The sequence below is a fragment of the Lactuca sativa genome, chromosome 7, assembly GCF_002870075.4.
Source record: "Lactuca sativa cultivar Salinas chromosome 7, Lsat_Salinas_v11, whole genome shotgun sequence".
In the NCBI taxonomy this organism is placed as follows: domain Eukaryota; kingdom Viridiplantae; phylum Streptophyta; class Magnoliopsida; order Asterales; family Asteraceae; genus Lactuca; species Lactuca sativa.
The window spans coordinates 170,154,629-170,163,357 of NC_056629.2; the positions used below are offsets into that span (position 1 = coordinate 170,154,629).

General features: G+C 37.5%; 1 long non-coding RNA gene across 1 annotated transcript; it reads left to right on the forward strand.

The window, feature by feature from the left end:
* The first annotated feature begins 2,749 nt into the window (after positions 1–2,749).
* On the forward strand, positions 2,750–3,487 carry LOC111912006 (uncharacterized). Its single transcript, XR_006184980.2, has 4 exons — positions 2,750–2,878; positions 2,960–3,029; positions 3,212–3,251; positions 3,324–3,487. It is a non-coding gene; the product is annotated as an uncharacterized LOC111912006 (long non-coding RNA).
* The last annotated feature ends 5,242 nt before the right edge of the window (positions 3,488–8,729 follow it).

Here is an 8,729-nt window from a genome sequence, read left to right on the forward strand (position 1 = left end):
ATGCGTCTCTATTTCTTCCTCTCACACCGGCGATTTAGGGCCATCCCTATTTCATATCTTCTGGTTGCTAGAGCCTGGAAGTTATTAAAGAAACACAAAATCATCGTATTATTATCCTCTTCATGTTCTCTTCCGCCGACAACCCTAAGCCGGTCAAAAAACCCTTCTGTTGGAAACCCTAAGTCGTCGCCGCCTTAATCAGTGCCTCCATCGCCCACCATCGCCCACCAGGTGTGTTCTTCTCCAGAATCACGCAGCACCAACCACGCATTTTGTTACTCCATATACGAATTGTTTTTCCTCCAACCCCCTCGCCGACCACCCCTTCTCCTCCCCCTTGTCGGTAATCTTCTAACCCTTTATTTTTTTTCTTTTTGAAAGCAGATGTATGCTTGGTGAAAGAAACATTACCTTTATGCAGAAATCAGTTGTTGAATGTTTATGTATAGATATGTGTATATCGTTTGCTCCCTTTCATGTTCTTTTCTACATTTGGCACAGATGTTGATAAGTTTTCTCAGGTCCAAGTACATGAAAATATTTTAAGCAAATTTTTTTTGGCTTAATTCTATGCAAAACATCTCATTTATGGTGCAAAACACCCCAGTTGGAAGAACAAGAGTTTCAAAATCTAAAGAGGTTATGGAAAGTATCTGTAACCTCTCAAGATCTTCGGATGATTAGCAATATATGGGGATCGATTGTCTTCTGTTACTTCTTCATGTCAGGTAAGACCTACGTATCTCACATTCTCTGACTTTTGTGTTATTACATGTGTGTAATTGGTCATTTGGAAATATAGTTCGTCTTTTCTATCAAAAATATCAAATGAAGTCGCCAAAAGGAAGAGATTTTAAATTTTTATGGTTAAATGAACCAACATTGAACATAAACACTGAAATCATTTCTGAAACTTCCAAAGCATAGTAAGCAAAACTAAATAACCAATTATAAGAATCAATACCAAATAAACTAAATAAAACTTGAGAAAATGCCATACACTATTACATACCTGACTACCTATGTTTGACATCGGAAGTCAAGGGTATATATGATTTTTATTTAGAAGAAAATGTCTAAAACAGAACAATATATCATGCAGGCAATTTTGTATTCGAACTTTTTGCAGGGTTATATACCATTTTAGAAGACCCTGTTATCAGAAAAGATGGAGATACTAAAATAAAAATATACACACAGTTTAACCATAATGGTGGGCCACTTTGTATATGTTTCGACAACTTAGTCCCCACAAAGCTTTTCATCCAAAAATGGTAAAAAGCTAAATCTCACAATGCTATGCTCTAAGTGTAACGTGTAAGCTTTTTGACAACAACAAAGCAACAGGGACAGAAAACTGAGGAGAGGAAAGGAAGAACTAGTAAAATACAGGCACAAGCATGTATAATTGGCTACATATAATCTATCAAATGTATGTTTTTTTTTTGTGTTTTTATCATTTTTATTTTCTTTTTCGTGTTTCCATGAAGTTCTTGAATACCATGTATGTACAAATTCAATCTACCTTCTGAATCACCAGGTTTTCTATCTTTTTTCTCTTAACAGTCAAGTATAATTTTTATATTTACTATTCGAATGCTTTGATTTTGATTTGGATGAAACCTATGTTGATAAAAAGTTATATGTATAGATTTTGGTAAAAGATTAACTTATCGCCCAATATCTGTTGAAACTGGAGTCATTGCTCAGGTAAAAACCGTTTCAAAATCTTTTTATTTAATAAAAACACTTAGTTTATCTTCTTAATGAGCTTAATTAATGACAGGCATATGGTTCAGCAAGAGTGAAGAAGGGTAAAACTGAAGTCATACCTTTGATTTGTCGTCTCAACTTGTTGACCATATCAAACATCACTGCTGGCAACAAGGAGCAGATTCAGGTCATAATTTGAAATTTTCATCAAGATTTAAACATCAAACATTATTTTCTTGACTGATATATCTACTTTATGATTTTTACAAACATTCATTGAAGCAAATATCATTGGCCCTCTTATTCATCTGCTTCAAAATGAAGAATTTGACATCAAAAAGGAGGTTGCATCAGCTATCTCAAATGCTACTTCTGGTGGAAGCCATGACCAAATCAAGTGGGTTTCATAAACTTAAATTTTCATTATAATTTGCTTAGTATTTACATCTCAAAAGCTATATATGCATTGAGGAGGATCAGATGATAGTTTCATTCACATTATCAAAAGACAATAAGTATCTTCTTGTTAGTCTCGTGAATGAAGAGTTACATCTTTGGAACATCCAGGGGCATATTCGTCTTTGGAACACTTGAGCTTTTATTTGGTGGAATTGCTCGTATCCTGCGTACTTTTTTTCCATTATTAAGAAGTTCAACCAATTTTTGGTCAGGTATGTCTTCATTTAAAAGATTATAATTTCTTCAAAAACATGTGTGCTTTAAAAAGGAACAATGGTGAAGTTGAATATTTGTTATGTAGGATGGGAGTCTTTGATGTGTTCTGTGAAGAACATCATTGCAAATGGTAGTAAAGAGGTTTCCCTTGCTGCAGTAGGGTGTTTGCAAATGGGGCTAACATGAAACAACAGTTTCAACTAATAAATTAATTTGCACCATAATTTCTTTTTAACAAAACATGTTTATAAGTTATATAGCAATCTGTTCACAACAGAAACCATTTCATTTTCATAAAAAGCCTGTTCCACTTAGCAACCTCATCGTTTCATTAGGAATGATAACATTAGGATTCCTAACAGTAACAGGTGGATATGTTTTGCTATGAACTGATTTGTAAGATTCATTGACCTGAAGACTAAGGGCCCTCATTGTTGGAAGTATTGGAGAGTTTTTATCAGCTGCTTTGCTGCCTCCAGAGCCATTAGCTGTAAGTGTTAACAGTTCTTGATGACTTGAATCTTAGTGAATGATTCAAATTGCTAAATGATAGAACTTTAATTTGTTCTAGGTCCAAAATGTTGTGGATTTTTCAAAGATGATTGGAGCATTAGATGTAAATGAAAATCTTACACATCTTGGTTAGTTTATATTAATATATTTATAAAAGTTTATTTCCTAAGATTATCTTTTCTCATTTTTTTCAAAATATACGTAAATATCTGGTAATGCTTCCATTGGATCCGAAATTAGGGAAAATGCTAATAATGGGTGCTTTTTTTCGTTGCTTTGATCATATTCTTACAATTGTTGCTGGACTTAGTGTCAGGGATCATTTTCTTTTGCCTCAAGAGAACAAAGACGTGAGTAATCCAGCTACTTTCACACAAGGGCATTTTGGTCTTTTCCTGATATCTTTTGTATGTCTATTTCAGCAAGCTAGTACAACAAAATCAATATTTTCTGCAAAGGATTACAATGATCATATGGCACTTGTGTGTGAATATGAAGGATGGAAAGAAGCTGAAAGAGAAGGATATGCTTATAAATATTGCTGGAGGAATTTCCTTTATGCTCAAACACTTCAAGCTATACATTCTTTAAGGAATCGTTTATCCATATTTTAAAAGATGCTTAATTACTTGAGACTAAATCGGGGATTAGCAACAGATTAAGTCATAATCAATCATCGGTTAGCACCATTATATGCTCAGGCCTTTTTCCTGGCATTGCATCTGTAGTGGTATGTATGCTTAATGCTTATTTATTTAATTTACAATTTACAATACAATTGATAGATATATGAATCCATATGTTACTTCATTTTGTTCTTTTTTATTTTTAATATGTGCAGCATAGGGAGACATCAATGTCCTTAAAAACTATAGATGATGTCCAAGTCTTACTCTATGCAGTAAGTATTAAAGAAATAGCAATGCACTTTCATTCATTTGTTTCATATTTTTTTCACATTTCTCTAATGATATTTTTCCTTGAGTCATAGAATGATTGGCTCATATCTTGTTTTTTGATATTTATACGCAGTTTTTTTCTTACGTCGGTGGTGGCGAAGTTCAAGATTAAGGGAGACTTGTAATCATGTTTGGCTTTCCTTTCCAGTAAGAAACAGAGTTGTATGATTATTTGTTAGTTTTATAGGAATGTATAACACATGTTAGCAATGTATTATTTTTGTTTAACATTTGAATGATTTTTTGTATGACATTATAATTTGTGCAATTTATTTTATATTATGCAATGGATTGTATTTTTTGTATATGGTATTTTATTTCTGTTATAAGAAATTAAATGAAAATTTAATTTAAAAATTAATAAATATATAAATTTATTTTTTTTAAACATTTAAATTTACGATACGCAAAAATGTATGTCATCTTCATTTATGACATGGCCTTTCTTGACAGGGGCTTTCTTGATACGCATTGTGTGTCATTAACACGCGCGTCGTAAGGTTACGACACGCGAATGCGTGTCGTCTTCCTTTATGACAGGGCCTTCCTTGATACGCATTGCGTGTCGTAACCGCGCGTCGTAAATGCGCGTCGTCTATAGACGACGCGCAAAATCGCGTCGTCTCTCTTTATGACATGGCCTTCCTTGACACGCATTTGCGCGTCGTCTGAGCGTTTTACGACGCGCAATGAGCGTCGTAAAAGGCCTTTTTTCTTGTAGTGTTTGGATCCGAAGAGTGGAATTCTTAGGACACGTGGTTAGCGAGGTAGGAATCCACGTGGATCCATCCAAGATTATAGCTATGAGAACTGGTCAGCACCGAAGACGCCTATAGAAATTCGTCAATTTCTATGCCTCGCTGGCTACTACCACAGATTCATTCAGAACTTCTCTCGGATTGCGAAAGCTCTCACCACATTGACTCAGGAAGGCGTGACATTTGACTGGAGAGAGAAACAGGAGAAGGCATTCCAAACCCTGAAGCGAGCCCTATGCAGAGCACCGGTATTATCCCTGCCCGAAGGGACAGAAGATTTCGTGCTATACTATGATGCATCAAACCAGGGGCTCGGTTGTGTCCTGATGCAACGAGGTAAGGTCATCGCCTATGCCTTGAGATAACTGAAGGCACATGATATTAACTACACCACGCACGACCTCGAGTTAGGAGCGGTTGTATTCGCTCTAAAGATCTGGAGGCATTACCTATATGGAACAAAGAGCACGATATACACTGACCACAAAATCCTACAACACATATTTAACCAGAAGGAGCTCAATATGAGACAACGACGGTGGGTCGAGCTACTCAATGATTACGAATGCAAATACGTTATCATCCGGGTAAAGGCAATGTAGTAGCAGACGCCCTAAGCCGGAAAGAACGTTCTGGTCGAAGAGTCAAGTCATTAACAATGCATATCCATTCGCGTCTCTCTGCACAGATTAAGGAAGCTTAGCTCGAAGCGTTGAAGCCTGAAAATGTGGCGGGAGAATCCATAAGGGGAATGGATAAGAACTTGGAGGTCAATGGTGACAGAGCCTTATATTTCATCGACCGAATCTGGACACCGCGACACGACGGCTTCAGAGACCTGTTCATGAAGGAGGCCCACAACACCCGATATTCCGTTCACCCAGGTTCAGATAAGATGTATCTGGATCTTAAAAAGTCATACTGGTGGCCTAACATGAAAGCAGAGATTGCTACCTTCGTAAGTAAATGCCTTACTTGCGCAAAGGTCAAGGTCAAAAACCATGAGCCATCATGTCTTCTCCAGAAACCTAAGATACCTGAATGGAAGTGGGAGCGAATTACTATGTATTTCATAACCAAGCTACCTAAGACAACAGGTGGGCTTGATACCATATGGGTCATCGTCGACAGATTGACCAAATCCGCACACTTCCTACCCATCAAAGAGACAGACAAGATGGAGAAACTCACAAGAACATACATTAAGGAGATCGTACGGCTGCACGGTGTCCCTATATCTATTATCTCCGATAGAGATAGCAAGTTTACCTCTAGATTTTGGTAGTCCTTACAGAGGGCTCTTGGAACTAAACCAGACATGAGCACAGCCTACCATCCGCAGATCTATGGACAAAGTGAGAGGACTATCCAAACCTTAGAAGATATGCTGCGAGCCTGTGTGATCGACTTTGGTAAGGCATGGGATACCCACTTACCCCTTGTTGAGTTTTCCTACAATAATAGTTATCACACGAGCATTAAGGCAGCGCTATTCGAAGCCCTCTACGGCCGGAAGTGCAGATCCCCTCTGTGCTGGGCTGAGGTGGGTGAAACCCAGTTAGCTAAAGGACGTGTTCCTGATAGCTCTCTCACAGGTCCGGAGATCATTCGAGAAACAATCGAGAAGATCGTGCAGATACGGGAGCGACTAAAGGCCGCTAGTGATCGACAGAAAAGCTATGCAGACAAATGAAGAAAACCATTGGAATTTTAGGTGGGAGACCAAATCCTTTTGAAAGTCTCTCCCTGGAAGGTCACAATACGCTTTGGAAAGCGTGGGAAGCTGAATCCAAGATACATAGGGCCTTTCGACATTCTCGCCAGAATCGGCCCTGTAGCTTACAAACTCAACCTACCTCGCGAGCTCAGTAACATACATCCTACCTTCCATGTCTCAAACCTGAAAAAGTGCTTATCCGACGAGACTCTCGTAATCCCACTCGACGAGATTGAAGTCAACGATAGCCTCAAATTCGTGGAAGAGCCTGCAGAGATCATGGACCGAGAGGTCAAACGAACGAAACTAAGCCGGATCCCAATTGTGAAAGTTCGATGGAACGCCAAGCGAGGGTCGGAGTTCACTTGGGAGCGCGAGGATCAAATGAAACTTAAATATCCTCATCGCTTCGCTTAGTTGTGTTGTAATACAAACCCTACTGCTTGGATCTAGGTTTCTCTAATTGAACATGCAATGTATCCAAGACTTTGATTGATAGATCTAGTGTAAACATTCAAATCATAACATATGAAATTAGATCTAAAGGAATACATTGAGTTTCTTGCTTGAATCTTCTTGTCCTTGGAGCTTAGAGTCACAATTGTCACTCCTCTAATGGCTTATAAACACCAAGTAGCAAGAGGATGATAAGAGAGAGAGAGAGAGGAGGGTGAGAAATTGGCCAGGGTTACTCCAATCACAAGGGTGCCGATTTCCTCAACCCTATGGGTCTATTTATACTAGTGAGCTCCTAGGGTTTCACCCTTAAAACCCTAATTGGATAACTTAGGCCCTAAGCAATCCAATGATCCCTATGGACTAGGCCTTGGACGATTTCTAGGTTCTTCCAAACCCTAAAATCGTCCACCCTCTTATCCTTAAGGATTCATAGCCCAAAATATAACTATCACACATTTGACAGTTCATGCCCTTTTATTCAATTAATCTCTTTAAGTCACCAAATTAATTCCTAATTAATTTGTGACTTATATTAATCAATTAACAATATTATTATTACTTATATTATTCTCATAATATATTAATAATATTTCTTCTCTCATTATAAATCATCTTGTCAAGTTGCTATGGTGAAGGCAACCCAAAAGGACCATGCACAACCGGGTCAAATACTTGCCAAATATAGTTACAGCCTTAGACACTATTCCAACAGTCTCCCACTTGGATAAGTCTAGTAAATATATATACAAGCACAATCCAATTCGCAATCGTAGCTCTCAAAGACGCTGTCAAACACTGATCTTATCAGTCATGTCCTTTAGATAAGGGATCATACAGTCCTCTGTTAACATATTATGCGGACAATTCTATGGAACCAATAGTCCAGCAATTGGTTTCTCGATCTCAGATTTATTCAACATAGAACTTAATTGAACACATCAATTTAGTTCTGACCGGGCCTGGCACATAAGTCAAATCAAATCATCGAGCGGCCGAGATATCGCTTTTACCCTCTTAGGGTAAAAGTAACAGATAAACTTCGACTTATATGTATTTACTTATTCACCAATCAATTATACACAACAATGCGTTTTATAACATCAATTTACTGATGCGGTTTCGCATTATCAATGTACAACCAATTAACAAATAACAAACCATATATCTAGGTTTTAAGACCATATGATATTATCGTCTTGCGATCACCCTTTTTATCACGTTCTATAAGGTGATTCCAGCAAGCGCGGGTTTGTTCCAATGCTCAAAACTAGTTCATAAGCACTCATGAACGTTGCAACAAACCTTTGCTATGTCTAATACCATTTAGAAAATCTACATACCAATTCATGACAATCTTCATTCATATCTACTTCCAACATATGAACGATTGTGGAGTATTCGAATAATTCGATTATTCTTAATAACTCAATTATTCAGGAAGTCAAAACATGCAAAGTGAAACAATAGTTAAACAATTAACATATGACAGTAACTTTACTCATAAATAATACTCCTTTATTTAATCATCAAATGCCAATTACATTTATCTATTACAATTTTCTAAAACTATCTAATCTAAACTAATATCATCCTTCAGTCCAATACTCCTAGCATGCTGCAAATGATTAACCCTACTCAGTCCCTTCTTAAGCGGATCTGCTGGGTTATCTTCTGATGATATCCTCTTAACCACGAGGTGTCCTTCTTCTACTCGATGTCTAATAAAGTGATATTTTCTGTCGATGTGAAGAGATCTACCATGATCCCTTGGTTCCTTGGTCAAGGCAACCGCTCCTTCATTATCACAGAAAAATTCCACAGGCTCCTTTATGGCAGGCACAACCCCAAGATCACCGATGAAGTTCTTCAACCATATTGCCTCCTTCGACGCTTCGCTAGCTGCAATGTACTCTGATTCGCACGTTGAATCAGCCA